At 49.3% G+C, this 20,179-nt stretch overlaps 1 protein-coding gene across 1 annotated transcript in view; it reads right to left on the bottom strand.

Annotated features, from left to right (window-relative positions):
• Nucleotides 1–16,430, bottom strand: part of LOC144126086 (diacylglycerol kinase delta) — a 126,202-nt gene extending 109,772 nt beyond the window's left edge. Inside the window, exon 1 of the mRNA XM_077660013.1 lies at nt 16,161–16,430. The gene's annotated coding sequence lies outside the window, so the exon portion shown is untranslated. The remainder of the gene's footprint in view (nt 1–16,160) is intronic.
• Between the last annotated feature and the right edge of the window lie 3,749 nt (nt 16,431–20,179).

The raw sequence follows: 20,179 nt of genomic DNA on the forward strand, positions 1-20,179 counted from the left end.
AAAATTGGTCGATTCAGCGGGACCCGAGTGTTTTCATGTTGAAGTTCCGAGTCTTCCAGGGGTGGTGCCCTTATTCCAGGGCCCCACTGAGTCTTGCTACCTCATACGCATGCTGGACCTGTCCTTTTTGGACCGCCAGCACGCTGCTGGTGAGCAGGCTCTCCCACTGTTCCGCATTGGGCTCTTTTAGTTTATGGAATGAATAATTGTTTTTACACTCCCATGTACTGTGGAACAAAATCGCCGGGCATGCAAAGGCAAGGCACGCACCAGTCGCTCTTCGTATCCTTACAAAAATATCTTTAGACAGTCTATAAACTGTCCACAACTTTTGTCTATAAAGTCTATAGGCTATCTATAGACAAACCATCGAGAACAGTCTATACGCGATACAAATCCTATAGACAGTCCATAGATAATCCACAGATTAATGGCCATACACTTTTAGTAGACTTTTGTTAATAGACTATGAATAGAAATATCTATAGGAAGGCAACAGAGGCTATAAGAAGTCTATAGACTGTCTATAGACCATTTGTATATATACAGAAACGCGTGCATATCGTGCGTCGCTAGGCGCATCAAAGCGAGCGGTTTCCGCATCCTTTCGAGCCGCCACCCTTGGGAACTGAGTAGTACATCCGGAATAGCTACAACGGCGATAGGAAAGTAAAAACGAGGTTGTATTTTATCTCGAAAACACAGCCGGGCCTTGAATATATAGATTTTGGCACGCAGAGTTCCGGGCGCTATACGAGGCGTTAGAGAGAGAGAGACCGCCACGCTTCGGAGCGTCTACACACATCTCGACGTCACTTCCGGTTGCACAATGGCAGTTAATTCATCTTCTCGCTTGTTTACAACACCCGCCGGAGTAAAATAAACACGCTGTAAAGGGCAGAGACTAAATAACATTAAACGCAAGAAGAGTTTTAAAAAATACGCAGAAAACAGGCATAATACGAGAACAATAGCATCCAGAGTGATTTAGTGGTTCGAACAGGTGTCCTGGCAGAACACTGATTTCGAAATGTCTTTTTCCTCCCATTCCACGATTCTGCTCTTAATGATCCTCAAACTGCCGTATTTTATTTCAACTACGGACTGCCAGAGGCAGACAATTCGAAACGTTCCCTTTTTTTCGGGCCGGTGACATCTGTCATGTGGCTGATTAGAACCAACCCTAACGTGTCTTCAAGTAACTGCGTGTATTTCCTTATCTCCTTTTCAAAACTTGCATACTTTACCGCACTCGCCCTCCAATCCCGTAATAACATTCTACTTATTTCCGCTTTCTTAAAACTGACCACGCCTCGAATTTCCGTAAAACCCAAAGCACTTCGGATCTCTGCGGTAATACAGCGAACTGGGGGCTGGAGGTGCTTGCAAATTAATAAGGATGTGCTTTATCGTGCCCTTGGCTATTGCACACCAACTGCCTGTCATCAACTACCTCACGATAGCTACTTCTAGCGGCAACTGCCAGGACGATGCATACGGACGAATATATTAAAAGTGCACTACAGAGGAATGTGAACCTGTCTTTTTACCGCGGGAACTCGATCTACACGTTCTGGGCATTCTTAGAAACTTCGAATTATTGTCCTGTGCGGCCGACTGCCCTAATTAAATCGGATTAAACGTCCCGGCTCCCGCCTTTCAAGAGCGTTAACTCATCACGTTTAGAGATTTCGTGGCGTCTGCTACCACCCTGAGATCACAACGCCATCTGTGGCGGCAACTAGAAGACAGCAGATCTCGCATGGAGACTTGTAGCGCCGTCTATAATAGCACTGTAGAAGCAACCACTTGCCGCGTGCCAATGATGACGTCTCGGTGCAATATGGTGGATAGGGGTGGAACTATGTGAGAATGACGTCAGGGAACGAAATGGCGGCATAGTTTCGGTTACTCGAATCCAAGATGGCGGCCATTAAAATTGGTTGTGCCCTCCCATCCTTTTCCCCCCTAACCCCCAAAAAATATCCTACAACGCGAGGAAAACTGCCCCTTTACGGGACCGTATAAATTCGCTCCGCTATATATACTCGGACAACAAGGGACACCCATCCGGGGACAGTTGTGCATCGAATTTGGTAAGCAAATAAATTCCTATGGGTGTGGTATAGAAATAAAACCACAATGAAGGAATAGGTAAACATTGTATACATACAATTACTAATGGAAGCGTTACCATATCGCGCCGCAAGCCGAATTCTAGGCCCTCCTTGACCCCCCAAATGATGCAAGTTCCGTTTGGGAGGTATATTCAGGGGGTGTAACTGGACAACGGGCGCGTTCTTCTTCGCTTTTTTCGTCTAGTAAACCAAACAGCTAAAGTTCGTTACTTCAACGTCTTCCAGACGGTGGCAGCCTTTTTTCTTTTTTTTTTTAACTCAACGCGGTAGCTAGGAGGAGCCACCCAGCGCATCAGTCCGTCCCATGGCGGCTTGCCGCTCTGCCATCGGCGGAGTGATAGGTAAATCAAAGAGTACACGCGTGTTTTTATTTCCGTGCGCCTAATTTCCGGCTATATTGTCTGTGACTGAAACTGTTTATTCGCAAAAACCTAAAAAAAAACAAAATAAAAGCGAAAGTGAAGCCGCCACTGGACTGGCTGAAATGCACTCCACGCGTTGGTTGACTACTCCTACCTACCGCGTTGAGTTAAAAAAAAAAGGCGGGAGCCGGGACGTTTAATCCGATTTATTTAGGGTAATCGGCGGCTCAGGACAATAATTCGAAGTTTCAAAGATTGCGCGGAACGTGTAGATTGAGATCCCGCGGTAAAAAGACGAGTTCAGATTCTTCTTTAGCGCACCTTTACCACTATGGACAGAACAGAAAACAAATATAGATGATTTGCACGAAATCGACGCCACGCTGCGGCGGCCACTGCGGGAGTTTTCTGGCGCCAGCAATACGTAGACAGCTTGGGAACGGGAGATTTCCAAAGTGTGGTGGGACGCTTGCAGGACCATGGCTGCGCAGTTCTTACCAGGCACGGGGCCTATATTTCTACTAAAAATAGATTTTTCTGGATTGGAATAGCCTTATGTGTACGAGCGCACGAAACAAACCTTGATCCTCCCTGTAATTGCAGACCTTATTATGCCTTGGTAATTCCGTGAGTGCATACGGTGATAGGACGTTTTGTTACCGAGATAGACGGCGAGGCGATTTGATTTTTTTTTTCTGATTCCATTTTATACTGTTTATTTTTGCCTTTCGGTTGCCGCATGTCCAAGTTGTCGCTGGTATCAGACGGCCGGATGGCAAGAATCGAATAGAATCAGTCAAAAAGAATGGTATTATAAACGCCTTCCATCCATCACATGCTTTCCACATGCACTGCTTACATGAACAAGCGAAGAGCACGAGACGAAGTTAATTGCTCCGACAAGACAGTGCGCGGAAAAACGCGACCGCATTATTTGTATGTATACCTCCCATCTGTATGCACTGAGAAATCTATACTCATATTCAAAGTGGCACGGAGTTGATAAAATCTGTGAGAGAGAAAAAACGCAAAAGGGCGCCGCTTTACCAGCTGAAACTCAAGGGGCAGTGACATATGGCAAACTTTCGAGGTTATTTCCTGTGAAGCAAGCAGCACGATAAATTGACAATCGCTGGGTCTTGCTTGCCTCGTCTAATCATTTTAGTCATTCAACCGTTATAGAGAAGTATTAATCAGGGAGTAATTACTCACTCTCATCCACCCAAGCGCAGCCATGCGGCTACAAAGTAAAGCTATACAGCTTACTCAGAAACCTCGCAGTTAAAGAAAAACTCGTCCTGGCCCCGGCAAGCTCAGTTGGTAGAGCGACTGCTCCGGTGAAGCGGTGGTCCCGGGTTCGAACCCCGGACCAGGACGAGTTTTTCTTTAACTGCGAGGTTTCTGAGTAAGCTGTATAGCTTTCGTTTGTAGCCGTATGGCTGCGCTTGGGTGGATGACAATGAGTAATTACTCCCTTATTACAAATTTACTCCACCTTGGGGGCTTCCCCTAGAACATTTGGACAGAAGTATTAATCGTCGCATCAACTGCCTATCGTTCCGCTTTCACATATAGGCCGTTTTCAAACTCCAGAAAGCGACATATTCCTTGCCTCGTTTCTATTCCATCACATTGATTGATTGTAAAACATTTATTGCGTCGAGAGCAGGTTGCAGGAGACACATACTAGATGGCCGCCAGCCCATGGCAGGCGGCGACCTCATTGGCCCGCTCGGTTGCCCGTACTTCAATGTTAGGGTCCGAGCTGACCAGCACGGCCTCCCACCGCATGGGAAAAGGGAGCTGTATCAACTCCGCCGGAGGGAAGTCATTTACGCAGTTGCAGAGAATGTGGTCGTATGTGGCCCTTTCACTACATTTATGGCAGTTTGGGTCGTACTGACCAGGGTACATGAGGGCAAGCACTGCCGGATTCAGAAGGGAGCGTGTTTGCAGTCGGCGCCAGGTAAATTCCTGCGCTTTAGTTAACGATTTGTGGGGAGGGGGATATGCGCACCTCTCCAGCCTAAAGTGATGGGTGATGTCATGAAACGAGATCAACCCGTCCCTCGTGAAATTCGAGTCGGAGGGCGCGCTCACTGCCCGGTCGACGAAACCTCGGGCTTGCGCGTGAGCCGCCTCGTTCCCTGGATTAGACGAGTGGGCCGGGACCGAGATCAATTCAACTTCTCTAATCAGAAGGGGGGGGGGGGGGGCGTTTCGAAGGATGCGGAGTGAGGTAGATGTGATGCGGCCCTTCGCGAAATTGCGAATGACTGTTTTGCAGTCGCTGAATATAATATCAGCACGCGTGTTCACTATAGCCAAGGCTACCGCCGCTTCCTCCGCCGTCTCGGAGGAGGTGGTTTCTATCGACGCGGCCGCCAACGGGGCGCCGTTCCCGTTCACCGCAACCAGTGCAAACGCTTTTCTCTGGGTTTGCCGGTATTCCGCTGCGTCCATGTACGCCACATTATCGTTCCGGCCGTATTTGGCGTGTAGGGCACGAGCCCTCGCTGTGCGTCGGCCTTCGTGGTGCGCGGGGTGCATGTTCTTGGGTAGGGGTTTGATCAAAAGAGCTTTCCTGATGCACGTGGTAATTGCGTTTTCGAGTCCCTCTCTGGGAGCTGTTCGCACATCTTTAGTCTGTATAGGATGGCCCTTCCCGCGCTCGTACGAGTGAGTCGTTCGAGCTGGGAAACGAGGTGCGCCTCGCAAAGCTCCGAGAGTGTGTCTTGTACCGCAAGGGCCAGCAACCTTTCCGCGGACGTACTGTGCGGGAGCGCAAGGGCCGCCTTGTAGGCCTTCCGGATTGCAGCGTCGACCTTATTCCTTTCCGCGAGCTGCAGTCACAGCCTCGAGAAAGGAGACTGTTTCGCTCACGCGAACCACGCCAATATATTATGTATAAATTGAGGCGCCTCCTGTAGGTCGTAAGAGTCACCATTATGGTGAGGCTCTAAAAAAAAAATATCAAAGATGCTTGATCAAAACAGCGAGATCACATGATCAGGAGCCGCGGAAGCGGAATCACGCCATCAGAGGACGAACGAGAGATGTTTGCTTCAGCGTCTTCAGCTGAAACCGAACGCATAGCCAATCCCTCCGTTCAATGTCGCTAAGAGTAAGTATGTAACATCTTCTGGCTGTAAAAAAAAAAATGTTGCATCAACCCACACCACAACGTATAGTGGACACACCTTAGGAAAAGCTGGAAAAATAATGAAGAAAATATACTCGATAAAAACTTGATCAAAGCATAGAGACGGTCACATGATCAGGAGCCGCCGTTCACGCTGCTGTTTAGTTCCGTCTATGTACATAGTACGGCCGTCATCCGAAAATTTCCTTTTCGAGCGTACCTTTGATCCCCCAGGTTCGGGACCAGTCACCGCACAGGACACAACTTGTTCTTCAATAGTCCGTGGAGATGGCTCTTCTTGCTTGCGACACCACACTGAGAGACGCATTTCTCAACTGAGCAAAAATAGAAGGATGCAAAATCGCGCATTTACGGTGCTGTGAGTCAATACCGTGCGGGCAGCCTGTGGCCCGAGATACTTAACAGCGCTGCCATTATCCTACATTGCAAGCTTTCCACTGCAGCTTGGGACCTTCAGTTTCCATGGCCTGGTGTACTGCTGGCACAAGAAAACTCGCGCAGTTCCGCTTAGCGACTCTTCTATCTCGTTATCGTGAAAACTTCCACATGCCCTTCTTTCCTGGGTGGACGGATGGCAGATAGGAGCTTCCTCTTTGAAACGGGGTGGTGGCAGCTCACACCACGCTCGGCCTCTTTTTTTCTTTATATTTTTTTCACGGTGATATGGTGTAATAAATCGGTCTATCTATTCGCCACTCTCTGTAAACACAATTTTTACAGCGATAGCTCTTAAGCACCCGCTCCTGGGTTTCGCGTCGTCCTCGTCGTCGTAGTAGTAGTAGTATGTCGTCTGCGCAACCGGTGGGTGCGTTGCCATGGGAAACACTCGGAGGGTGGTTACCGTGGAAGGAGGACGGTATCGGGAGAGTGGAGGAATGCCTAACCGGAGGATGGTCACCCCGGAAGGGAGAGGGTACGGCGAGAGCATAAGGCGCAACCGGTCAGTGGTCGCCACGGAAACCACACGGGGAGGCCGAATAGGGTCACCGTCGAAGGAGGAGAGTATGGCGAGAGCATGAGAAGGCGCCACCGATACGTAATTGCCATGTAAAACGACCGGAGGGCAGTTAGAAGGAGGAGGAGGGTACGGCGAAAGTGTAGGAATGCGTACCACGGTTACCGTCCGGAACGTGGTTACCGTAGAAGGAGGAGAGAGGGTAGAACGAGGAGGGAGCCTGGACATTGAGCGACTAGTGCCATCTGTTGGTCGCCAGTACGGACCACCGCGTGACTCAATGGGGATATTTCAAACTCGTAATTTTGAGAAAAACGAGAAGACCCGGGGAGATTCCGCGCGAACATGGTGATTACCACGACCGATTCTTCCTTCTCGCTCCAAAATCTGCCCTATAGACAACGTTTTCTGAGCTCACACCAACTATTTCCGAATGTCACAGAAAATAAATGGCATGTATCAAAAAATTAGAAATTCCTGCGATGATTCTGCGCGTTCAGCGCCACGCGGTAAGTGCATACAACCGTGCAAACCGGAATAGTTTGTCAAGATTTCCTAAGCTTAATGTAACAACCCTTATAAGATATATATTCCAGGGCAAAACTATGACAATGTCTGCATGTGCCGGCAAACCACTGACACAACGGATCGTAGCACAGCATAGCATAGCACAGAAAAACTTTATTGCCAGTTCAGATCAAGTGCCAGGAGGGCGGACTTGCCCTCCCGTCCTTGTCAGGCGGCCGAGATCTCTTGGGGCCTGGCGGCTTCGGAGGCTTGTCTGATGATAACGACATGGTACCGCGTGCTCTAATCTTTCGTAGACTAGTTCGCGGAGCCGCCGCAGCATGGCGTCGATTTCGTGAAAATCGCCACATTCGCACAAAATGTGGCCTACGAGACAGGCCGTATAGCGAGAGAGACTAATTTCGACCGCCAAGTCTTTCAACACGCACTGAAACCTCGGTTCACGCGTGTTTTTGCATTTCGCCGCCGTTTAGATGGCAAGCTTGCGCTCACCTACCGAACACCGCAGCTACAGAGCCACCAGGGCAGAGTGGCTCACCAGGTTATGATGACGAGGAATTGTTCCAAGCGCGCAAGGGCAGCTTTGGCCAAAGTGCGCATGGCACAAGGTTTTTTCGTCTATATAAAGTGGGGTCAAGGACCCGTTTCCCAAGCATTTCACCCAAGAGAAGCCAAACACTACAGCCACGGGAAAGCTTATACCCAAAGCACCCTGAGGCACTGGGGATCGAACCCCGCACCTCCCGCATGAGATGCGGATTCTCAAGCCACAAGGCTACCACACTCTCGCATAGTTAGCTACATGGGACATGAAACACACGCAAGTGCGGCTCAGTGCTCCCGGCATGCAGCTTGCATGCCGTTATCAAACACAGGCGCTATAAAAAGACGCACCAGTGTCGGGCTCATGATCGTGCAGCAGCACTGAGTCAAGCTGCGTGACAAGTGCAGTCGAGCGTTGCAATGGAGGCTAATAATCTACGCGGCTCGCGTCACCTACTGAAATACACACGCGCTGCTTGTGCCCGTGTGAGCATGTCACCAACACTTCCGGAGCAGCGCTCGCGCGGAAGACCGAGCGAAATGCGCCACTAGGGAAAGGAAAGAGGTCTCATTTCTCAGCGGAGACCTCAACTCGAGGGAGTGAAAGAAGGAAGAGAGAGAGAGAGGCGCAGTATAGTGGAGGGCTCCGAATAAGTTCGAACACCCGTGGGGTTCCTTAACGTGCACCAACATCGCACAGCACAAGGGCGTCTCTTGCGTTTAGCCTCCGTGAAAAGAACTGGAGGGGACATTCAAGCTCCGCCTTAAAGGGGCTGTGAAGGGGGCTTTAATAAAGCTGCGGCATGCCTGGGATGTTAAAGCACGCCGCTTCACGAATAGTGTCCAGCAAGAATTTTTTTTTAAATGCGCTTTGTAGAAGCTGAGTTATCTGTTAATAATAATAATAATAATAATAATAATAATAATAATAATAATAATAATAATAATAATTGGTTTTCGGGGAAAGGAAATGGCGCAGTATCTGTCTCGATCTGTCTTGGCGGACATCCGAACCACGCAGTAAGGGAAGCGATAAAGGAGGGAGTGAAAGAAGAAATGAAGAAATAGGTGCCGTAGTGGAGAGCTCCGGAATAATTTCGACCACCTGGCAAAATTTGAATTTCAGCATCTTTGCGCCTTTCCCTCTCCTTTCGACACTTTTTGCACGCTGGAAGGTAGGCGCTCCTCCGCCGACCCCCCCCCCCCCCCCCCTTCCCTCTGGGAGCGGAGCTTCCATACCCGCCGGAGCTGCTCATTGGCCGCGGCCACGATAGCTGCCTGACGTCTGAAAGAATCTAACCAATGGCCACCTCTCACCCTGTCTACGCACATGCGGGGGACCGAGGAGGGTGCGGGCATGAAAATGTCGCCGGGAAGGGCTCGCCAACTTTGACGCGTGACTGCGGGTCGTCTGCTGCGTGTAGAAGAGTATTATTTGGCTCTGGTTTTCATGGCAACGCAGTGCAGTGATTAAGTGAGTTAATGTGCTCTCCTCAGAAAGCGTTTCAGAGCCCCTTTGAAGGTATGACGCGATAGGCTCAATGCCCATATATGGGGAATTAGTCAATCTCGACGCCACATGAATAGATCCCTGGAAGGCATCATACCACTCCTGGCGCACTGGTGCAGCCCGGGAACCACGTCGAACCGGGGCGAGAACATGACATCGAAAGTGAAGCGAACTTTGCTGCAAACTTCATGTCGGAACAGCTATCAGCGCGGCCGGAGCGGAAGCGCGCGATGCGGGCTTTAGAAGCATCTGCTATCAAGGTGGAGATCGTTTCCGGCGGCAGCTTTGTAACTCTACGTGCGCCACAGCGATTCCATCTCGTCATCGCTGCTTTACTTGTCGCTTTGAAGTGTTAACACACGCGGCGTCCATAAAAAAAAAAGAAAAAGAAAGTGAGGGCGGCGAAAAGGGGTGGTTTCGTTGAGCGCTTCAACGAGGTCGGCGACAGACGTGCTTTGTGGTGGCATGACCTTGACGAGGCCCATGTTAAGAATGCGGCCTGCGCCATCTGTAACCCAGCCATGTACTACAAAGCATTTCATGCTTACATCTCCCGAATATGATAGAAAGCGCTTTTTTTTTAAACCACGTACCGTGTATAGTTGATAATGCGGTAGAGCGGTTCACGATTCGACTGCTCATATAATGGTGCCACGAGAGCGATGGTGCAGGGGTGGTGAAGGAAGACACAAAACACGCTTACATCTTCCATATCAGTCTTTCAGAGCCGCCGATACGGCTCAATTGAGGACAACGCTCGCGGGTGTTCACAGATTAGCCCGCTTTTAGAGCTTGGTAACAATGTAACGGTTATACGACGGGGCTTACTCCCGGAAGGGTATGGTGACGTACATACGTCCGTTACCACTATTGGGCACCGAAAGAGGCGCCTCCTATAACGTACTGTAGTCGGATACAACTCTAGAACGATGCTGCGGATGCCCCTCAAAGGAGGCCCTCCAGCCAATGGCGTCGACCAGTTCTCATGGCGTCGCGGTTAACACCATTAAGCCCTGCGATTTCACTGCTATGTCCAAGGGGATCGGTCAAAGGAGAGAGGGAGAAAATCGGTCGACGCCATTGGCTGGAGGGGCTCGTTTGAGAGTCATTTGCAGCTTCGTTCTTGAGGTGTATCCGACTATAGTATACGTTAATTTGTGACAACACTGAATGGTTAGCTGGCGCTAGATATATGACCAACTGTACAGAGAATCTTGTTGTTGAGCGCATTCTCTGCTATACGGCGCATGTGTATTCAAAGTGCGCCGGCACTTACTTCAGTGTTGTCGCACCACTTGAATGTGCAGTGCCAAGCACTCTCTCTCTCTCTCTTGGGTAGCAACATTTACTGCCCTCACTGTCAGGTGGAACCGGCATCGAAACGCAAATTTCGCCTTCCTTTCTTCCGGGCTACTTTCACGCTCCACGGGACGCCAGCGGGAGCGAGTTCCGAGGGAAGCTGCCGGTGGGGATCCAGTGTCTGCATTCCCCAGTCTCGGTGGACCGCGAATTGCGGTGAGAGTTCCCCCCCCCCCCCCCCCCCCCTCCCACACACACAGCGGCCGCCGATCCCCTCGCGCTCACTGCAGGATGCGCTATACCACTGCGATGAGAAACTTTCCGGCAATATGGCTTTTTCTTCAGTTTCGTTTTCTTTCTTTGACGTGGGATGCCGTCTCTGCCGAGGAAGCGGTCTCGTTCCGAAAGCGGCCAGTTAAGCCAGCTTTTCGTAGAAAGAACGCTCAGCTTTTCGGAGGAACGGCCGTATAGTGCTGCTCGTAGTGGGGGAGCCCGCTGATGATAAGCGCACGGCCTTTGTTGGCCCATCACATCGCCGAGCTTTCAAGGCGAGTTTCTACAGACACAATTAAAGCACGCGCAGAACCCCTGTTATGCGATGAGCAGTTCTGACAGCGTCTTCCTAAGATACGTGGCAGCTGCCGCGAGGGCCTCAGCCGTAAGCAGTCGACTATCAATGAGGAGGAGCTAGGCAAGGAAACAAAAAGAATAAAGACGAAGCGGGGAACTTGCGCTGAAGTTTGCGCTGCCGATTGCAGCGCCATAACACACTGCCTAGCGAGAGGAGCAAGCAGTTTTGGGTAGTACTCTTAGTACATTTCCGCGCCACCTTCAGGCGCTTATTGGCGTGAGCCTCCGCGCTCTGTCGAAGGCACACGTGCCGTGCGTCAGCTATCTGGGGTACGCCGAGAGAAGCTAGGCAATGAATGCCGTCAGCCAAACGCGGGTATCTAATCGCGCAGAATGTGTTCTCGCGTATGCAGCGGCCCAAGCGGCTGACAAAAGTAGTTTTGGGCCACCGAATGGAACAATTGCAGTGCCGCCTTGGCAGCGCAGGTTCCCCATAGCTGAGCATAGCACGTCGAGAGCTATACGGCCTGTCGGCCGAGTTGTTACTCCGCGATTCCGACGTTGGCGACAATTCTTCGCCTCCTCGCCCCAACCCAGCGTTCCTCCTTCACCGCACCATGCAGTAACAAAAAAAAACAACTAAATTCTGTAGGAAAAAAAACACGATGAAAAAGAAACCGGGACACAGCGGGACTTCCGGCAGGAAAAACTGAGCACTGGCTAACGAGTGTGGTCTTGCTATCTGAACTGAGCAAGACAATGCGCGCATGCAGGAACACGCAATTAGGAAAAAGTGCGCTCAGTCGCGCGGTCAACTGGAGCGCGATACAACAGAGGCAACGAAGGTGCCGCGCGAGCCAAAAAGTTCTGATATGCGACCTCTTTTTGCAAGCACCATGCACGATGAGCGCAGCACCCGCGGCTGACGCAATGCATGGGCGCCGGATCTGACGAAATTTGCATGCTTCCGCAAGCGCCCGTCCTGTAACGGCGATCTCTATCGGCCCGGTCAGTTAGTTGTGGGAGCTAGACCGCACACAAAGGCGTCATGTCGTGAACTGCATCTGCGGCGCAGTCTAGCGACGAACTCCTGAGCTTTGCACTGAAGCCTCTTTGTTCCTGGCTCGAGCTTTTGTCCAGCGATAGACGTGTGTGCTATATACCGATGCATTGCAGTAGTCTTACAGCGCAGTCGTGACACCCGAAGAGTTGCGGCACCAGGCGTGGACTTCAGCACGGCGTTTACGGGGGCCGAATGGCACACATGCATATTTAGCGACGGAATTCAAGCCGAAGGCGCAAGAACGGGGCACTGCAGATGGAGATGAAAATGTCCTCGATAAGTTACTGCCAGCTTACAAAAAAAAAACGGGGGGGGGGGGGGGGGGGGGTGGACTTTATATATCCTGTCGTTTTTTCCCGTTACCGTCTATATATATGCAAAGTGCGCTTGAACAGAAAAAATAAAAAGAGGTCACATCAGTGAATGAAAAGGTAACTGCGCACATATTGAAAAAACATCGTTACAGCTGCTTGAAAAAGTTTAACCAGTAAGAAAAGGCAAAACCGCCCAACTTCAGGGCACATTTTCTTTCACGCGCGAAAGACGATAATTCCATAGGTAACGCGCAAATTGCCGCAACTCCCTGCGACCAGACTGCACGTCCCTCGCGAAAAGCGTGCTCCCACAATTTATCCTTTTTTCCCCCTCTCTCGTATACGAAGTCCCCTGGCGCACTGGAAACCTTAAGTGGAAGAGAACTCGGCATTATATCCATGTCGAAATAAGCAAGTAAACGTAAAACGAGCACAAGCACATCCCCCCCCCCTCCATTCCCTTCTGCCTTTTCATTTCTTTTTCCTCCTTTTAGGGCCAGGTTACAGTACAGATATAAAAGCCCCTCTGTCAGAGAAGGCGCATATCGCACGAGCGAGGTCTGGTTACACACCCGGCCGCGCAGCTCTGGTTGCGAGCGCTTGGCGAGGCTCGTCCCGAACAGCCCCACCCGCTCTACGAACTCCTTTGAAGCCCGCACGCGCTTCACTACTTGCACAACAACAAAGTCGGCTCGCGACTAAGATACATAATCCAGGCGGAGTTGTGTTTCCCAAAGAAGTGCGCTTAAATCTTGCGCGAGATGCAGGGGCGAGGAGGAGTCGGATTAGTGGAGGCTATGCGCTCATTTCGAACACTAAATGCTCGCAAGCGGACAGGAAGCTATTTCAGTTTAAAGTTGAGAGGAGGAAGTGGACCCGGCCAGGAGATGCCGTGCACCATTAGGGCAGAGGGAGTGCACCAGCAGAGGGGAGACGTTGCCGCCGACTGCGAGTGTCATAGAGTGGTTGACAATCAGATAATTCACAAGTAACTATACTAACCAGTTACTTGTTACAAATACCAGTACGTGCTTAATAACTGGAGGTAGTAGAAGTACAACTGGTTTGGTTTATGGGTGTTTAACGTCCCAAAGCGACTCAGGTTATGAGGGGCGCCGTAGTGAAGGGCTCCGGAAATTCCGGAACCTGGGGTTCTTTAACGTGCACTGACATCGCACAGTACACGGGCCTCTAGAATTTCGCGACCGCCGCGGCCGGGATCGAACCCGCGTCTTTCGGGCCAGCAGCCGAGCGCCGTAACCACTCAGCCACCGCGGCGACAAAAGTAGAACTGGTCAAAGTTACAAACTCAAGCAGCTAGTGAACAGCACTACCGTAATGAACGAAAAGGTACTAGTATTTACTAAGAAAATGGGTAGAAACCATTTTCGCATATGTTGCTAGGTGTCTGTGTACGCTGGAATGTGTGTGCACTGGAATAGCTTTGACTAATGCCCGACACCAGTTAAGAGCTACCAGAGCGTGCTGATCGCAAATGACACAGTTGAGCTTAGACATACGCGGCATTACGTGTACAAATCATGCGAGCAGATGGCATCAAACCCTACCCAGCCCACACAAAGTTTCATAATGCAGGAGAAGTACAAATCAGAAAGCGTCACAAAAGCGCGACACGCGCACTTCGTATGCACGGGTAAACCTTTGCCATTCTTACTAACTCCGTAAGTTTGACTCTCATTCACGAGCTGGTTGCTCTTTAACGTTCAGTAAAGCTACCAGCCTTAAGTATGAAGTTGCAGTTAGAAACAGGTTAGTCTACCTAACCACACGGCTGAGCAGAAATTTTTAATTACAAAACCATTTTAGTCACACGTCAGTCTGTGTAAATTATCTTTTACAACCAGATTTTAGGGATAAAGTAACAGTACTAACTAGCCACCATACGTCGTAAAAGGGTAGGAAGGATCTACATTTACTAGTTACCCTGAGGAGGGTAGTAAATATTTAGTAAAAAAATGTAGTAAAACGCAGGAAGAGTGCGGATTGGACGCAGGACAACTCAAAGACGGGAGAAGTTTTTGTCCTCCAGCGCATTCCAGGCTGGCGATGCACAGCAAGTTTTCTGAGAAGATATATCGCTGAGTTCCGCCGGAGCACGGTTCACCGTCACCGGTAGACAGAGAAGCAAAAAAAGGACCATAATTCGTCTAGTAATGGGTCGAGTTCACCAATATGACGAGCAGCCGCGGAGTGTTAAATGCTTAACCCTTTAAGGAGGCATTTGAAACATTTACAACACCCTTGCTACTGCTGTGTCCCATTTGGACACACAATTAAAGCGTCCCCAGTGACGTCTCACGCGCGACACTCGGGGCATATCGCATCGGCTATTGGAACGTCTGCTACGTCGCTATAGCGCTGCCCTTTTCGTTCTTCCTCTTTGTCTTTTACAGGAAGGCCCTTTTGCCCAGCACTTAAATGAGCTTCCCAAAATACCATATCCGGTATCACGACTGTACGCACTGAGCATGATGTTTCTCCGTTATTGTTTTGTTTTTTTCTCGACATAACTGCACACGTTACTTCGCTGGCTCGATTTCATTCGGGGCCGATTATATGATGCTTTATAACGTACACCAACCGAGTCTACATTGCTGCGAATTACAGTGTCTTGCACCCGACAGCGTGCAGCCCCGTTTTGAACAACCCTTTTCAAGGAGAGCCAAGCACGCGAAGCTATTGATTGCGGTATCCCAGCCCCCTTTCACAACGAGCACCTGTTGCTCTTCTCTTCACTGCTCCGGAATCCACGACCGCCGGGCTGTTCTGCCAAAGGTGCCGACTCGCAAGACTGCGAGTGCGATTCAAAGCGACGCTCTCGTAAGCTGTTTCCAAGCGCCCTTCACTAAATCTATTTATGTCCATTGTCTCTCTCCGTAATTGGCGACATAGATTCAGCGCGAAAAGTGGACTGCGTGAAATCGCTTGTTTATCGCAGCTGCACGAGTCGTGAAGCACAGAGTGGACAAAACGGGGCACGGAGAAAATGCAAGCGGCATAGTGAACAAGCGCGTCCGCCAAGCTCGTGCCGTGCGAGCGATTCATATGACGCGCCGCAGCTCGGCCGCGAAAGCGCCGCTGGAGCGCTGCTACGCGCCCCCGGACCGCGCCTCCCGAGCGTTCGATCACACGCCGACCACGGGGTTGCACGCGCCGCTGAGCTGGACTATCACCTGCTCTTTGCCTACGCCGGCACTAATGCACCGAGGCTAGCACGTGCCGCGCGAAAAATTGCACCGGCAAGCCCCGAGCGACTAAGGAAAATGTGCAAAGTCGACAGCGCCGGACTCCGACCGACGGCTGCACGGGAGCGGCCCGGCAGTTGACGGTTCGCTGACCCAGGGCCGCACATGATACACGCAGATGTTTATGCCGGGACTGCCTGCAGCAAACTAGCGCATGCACGGTGTGCACGATTCAGGTTATTTGCCAGCGGCGCCCACCCTTTAGACACGAAAACACCGTTGAAAGTTGTGACGCCGATCGCCAAACGAGCCGTCAAACGTCACGCGCAAACCGAAAACCACACCGCGGTGCCGCCGATTAGCAAAGCGCGCAGAGCATTCGCATTGCATGCACTTGCGCCGCCTTAGCGGCGTGCAGCATCCGGAGGGACTCGAGGTGCCGGCCGCTCGGTAAACACGGCCGTGAGCGGGACGACGCTTGCAGGTGCAGGCGGACACGGGAGTGTCACGCAAGAGCGTGCGCGTCAGCGCCTTACCCCGTTTTTGATGGCCTTAGAGGTGGAAATCCGCCGGTGGAATGCCTTGGTCGGCTGGGCGTCGCCATCGCTTTCGGAGGAGTCGTCCGAGGCCGGGTCTGAGCCGCATTTGTCGCCCAAGCCGCCGCGTTTCTTGTCGTTTTCCGAGTCCCCGACAGCGACATCGGCTCCCGACGCCATGTTCCCCCCGCGACCGACTCCTCTTGCCCGTCGTCTGCTCAGCGTCGGCGGTTTGCTAACTGCGGCCGGGGCTGAGTGGTCGGCGGTGGCGCTAGCGTCGCTAACGGAACAACCGGCTGGGTCCGCGCGCGCGCGTCTGCTCTCCGGGCGAGCAACTTCGCCTGACAGCAGACGACACGCCGCAGCCCCATGGTGTTCGGGTTGGTTTGTGCTGCTACAGCCAAAAAAATTCTACTTATTCTTATCATTTTCCTTTCTATGGCTCGCTGCGTTGTCCTCACTTGAAGTTGAACCCTTTTCGTTAGTCCCCATGTTTCTGCTCCATAGGCGAGTGCCGGTAAGATACAATTGTAATATGCTTTTCTCTTGAGGGATATTGGTGAAGAGCCACTCATGATCTGAGAGAACCTGCCAAACGCGCTCCATCTCATTCTTATTCTTCTAGTTATTTCATTCTCGCGATCCGAATCTGCGATTACAGCCTGCCCAAAGTAGACGTATATTCCCTTACAACTTCCACCGCCTCGCTACCATTTGTAAACTGCTGTTCCCTTCCGAGACTTTTGAACATTACTTTGCTTTTCTACATGTTAGTTTTAGGACCCACAACTCTGCTTTGCCTGTTCAAGTCATTGATCATGCTTTGCAGTTCATCTGAGTGACACAACAATGCAACGTCATCAGCGAATCGCAGATTACTAAGGTATTCTCCAATAACTCTTATCCCCGGCTGTTCCCAGTCCAGGCCTCTGAATACCTCCTGTAAACAGCCGGTTAATAGCACTGGCGAGATCGGATCTTGCTGCCTAACACCCTCAATAATTGGAATTTTATTGCTGATTTTATGGAGCACTATGCTGGCTGTGCAGCCATTATATCTTCCAGTATTTTTACATAAAGCTCATATACGCCCTGATTGTGTAATGCCTGCATGACTGCTGAGGTTTCGAGTGAGTTAAATGCTTTCTCGTAATATAAGGGCTATATATAAGGGTTCGTTATATTCTGCACATTTCTCTATCACCTGATTTATGGTGTGATTCCGTGTGAATATAGTGCATTGTCGAGTAGCCTTTACGAAAGCCTGCCTGATCATTTGGCTGATTGAAGACTAAGGTTGCCCTGACTCTGTTAGCGATTAGCTTAGTAAATACCTTGTAGGCAACGAAGAGTGTGCTGATTGCTCTATAATTTTTCAAGCCTGTGACATCTCCTTTCTTATGGATTAAGATGATCTGAGCGCGTTCTTCCAAGCTTTCAGTACGATCGAGGTCACAAGGCATTGCGTATAAAGGGTGGCTAGTTCTTATAGCATAATCTCTGCACCGTCCTTCAAGAGATCTGCTGTTCCCTGATCCTCACCAGCTGCTTTCTGCCTTTGCATTGCTCCTAAGGCATTCTTTACTTCCTCTTTCGTTACTGGCGGGATGTCCCAATTCTGCGCTCTACTACCTCTCTCATTGAGGTCATGATTACTATAACTACTGTAACTACCTTATAACTATAACTATTAATTATAACTATTGCTATAACTATCATATCCACATCGCTAATGACGTTATCCTCTTTCTCTCTTAAAGCATACATTTGATCTTTGACTATGCTTACAGTTTCCTCTTCACCGCTTTTAAGCTACCTTCGTTCTTTAGAACATGCTCGATTCTCTCCATATTAAATTTTCTTATGTCGATATCAAGCGTATCGTACGTTACGTGTACCAGTTAGTGCTACTGAACATTTCACTCAAAAATTTTCAGGGCAAAGCACGTTTTTTTTTTTTAATGCAGACAGAAAGCGGACAATGACGACACAAAGATTTAATCGAATTCTCCACGAAAAAGAGACATTATGCTTTCATGTTTTCTGTTCGTTCATTCCTACGCCCATTTTCTTCCAGTGGTCGGTTTTTTCACAGCGCTTCGTACCAGTAATTTGCACACATACTTCATCTCATTTCATTCGTTTCATTTATTCATACTGTCAGCCTTGATCACGGGTCATTACAGGAATGAAGCATATAGTTTGTTGTTTCAGGAGTAAGGGCATAGCATACCTTTAAAAAAACAAATTTAGTTACGAAAAACTCGTCTTATTATTAGTAGAAGTGAACGCAACATTTCCCCTTGTCGCCAATTATCATTTATTTTTTCTCAATGTAATTTGTAATGTAAAAAGCATTTGCTTTTTGCTTCCACTGCGCTTTGAATGTGCGCTCTGACTCTGTACGCACAGAAACAAATCGGTCAGGCTGGCCTGCTGAGATGTGAAAAGAAGCCCTTGACAGGGCTACATTTCATTGTGAAATGCATGCAGGGACGCACTTATTCTAGCGCCACTTTTGGTAGACTACTAGAGCTAACTGGTCATAACGAGGAAACTAAACGGAAAATTCGCTGTGATGTGGGATGTTAGCGGCTGGCGCAGGTGAAGCGTTACTTGGCGTCATTGCGGGAGCCCTTTCCCACTTGCTCGGATGGCGATGTTGGCAGCGACGTTAATGATGACGAAAGCACACCCTGATCTCAGAGTGATGACGTCACAACTTGACTGACTCCGCCTCATTGATTAGCAAAAGGCAAAGCAGTCCGACGAACAAGGACGACAGAAGGAAAGACAACACATTGTTCCCTCTGTCTTCCTTGCTCGTTGCGCTGTTTTGCCTCTAAAGTCGGATGCAACTTAAATCTGCAGCCAATCTCCACCCTCACTCACGACCGGCGCACAGAATTCATCAGCGACCAAAAAAGTAGTCCATATTTAAAACTACTCTTGTCACTTAGACAAGAAACTAACCAGATGAAAAAAAGTCATAAGCTCTAGAATTTTGGCACCTGGCTTGTTAAATAAAGTCATACGTTAAACAGCTGATTTCGTTTACTTTTGTGACTGGTTAGCGGAGTAATACAGTACGCTGCTGACCATGGCCCAGTGCTAACGACTGCTGTTTTTTTTTTTAAGTTGTATCCTACCATAGTTGATCATTATTCCTTTTTTCTGTTTTCCTTATTTTTTTTCTTCGACAGGCAACAATCGTGAAGTTTCGAATCGAATGCCGATATTCGAAAATAACTTGTTCTGCTGTGGCGTTGAATATCGCATATAGTTCTTGTTTCTTCAAAAAAAAAAAAAGAGGAAGAACAACTGAGAGGCCAATAACGCAAAAAAAAATGTGATTTTCACTCTGTACAGAACACGTGCCGCTCACAAACCAAAGTGAACGGAAGCCAATAACGTAGCAACAAGTGAAAATTTCGTTGTTGTTTCTTTTTTTTTTGTCGCAATAAAAATTGTGTAAGAAGCGGACTCGTCGCACTTAAAAATTCGACTGACTTTTCGTTACTGTAATACTGAAACTGTTGCACGCAGAACTGGCCGAGAAAACTGTATAAGTATATAAATCCTCCAGACAATATTTTCGTGATGTAGCCGCATGGCATCCCCTACCAAAATCGTTTTGTTTATTTTATTTATTTGTAGATACTGCAATCACTTCACGGCGATTTTAGCAGGGTGGTACAAGCATGATCTAAAGCAATGGAATGTACAGAAAAAAAAATGCACTGAGCGCTGGTTATGCAATAGAAAGCACAATAAACACACAAGACACAGCTGGGCTCAACAAGAACAAATAAATAAAAAGGTTAAATTATCACACACCCGTTTGCAGCAAGGAAGCAAAATAGCAAATAATACATGAAACAACATTATTGTAAACTTGATAAAAACGTATTCCAGAATGGTTGCTTGGCGGGCTAGTTGGTTCATATCTAACAGCGCTCTTTTCACTCTGTCTGTCGTCGTCCCTTCTTGTG

Source organism: Amblyomma americanum, chromosome 3, assembly GCF_052857255.1.
Source record: "Amblyomma americanum isolate KBUSLIRL-KWMA chromosome 3, ASM5285725v1, whole genome shotgun sequence".
NCBI lineage: Eukaryota > Metazoa > Arthropoda > Arachnida > Ixodida > Ixodidae > Amblyomma > Amblyomma americanum.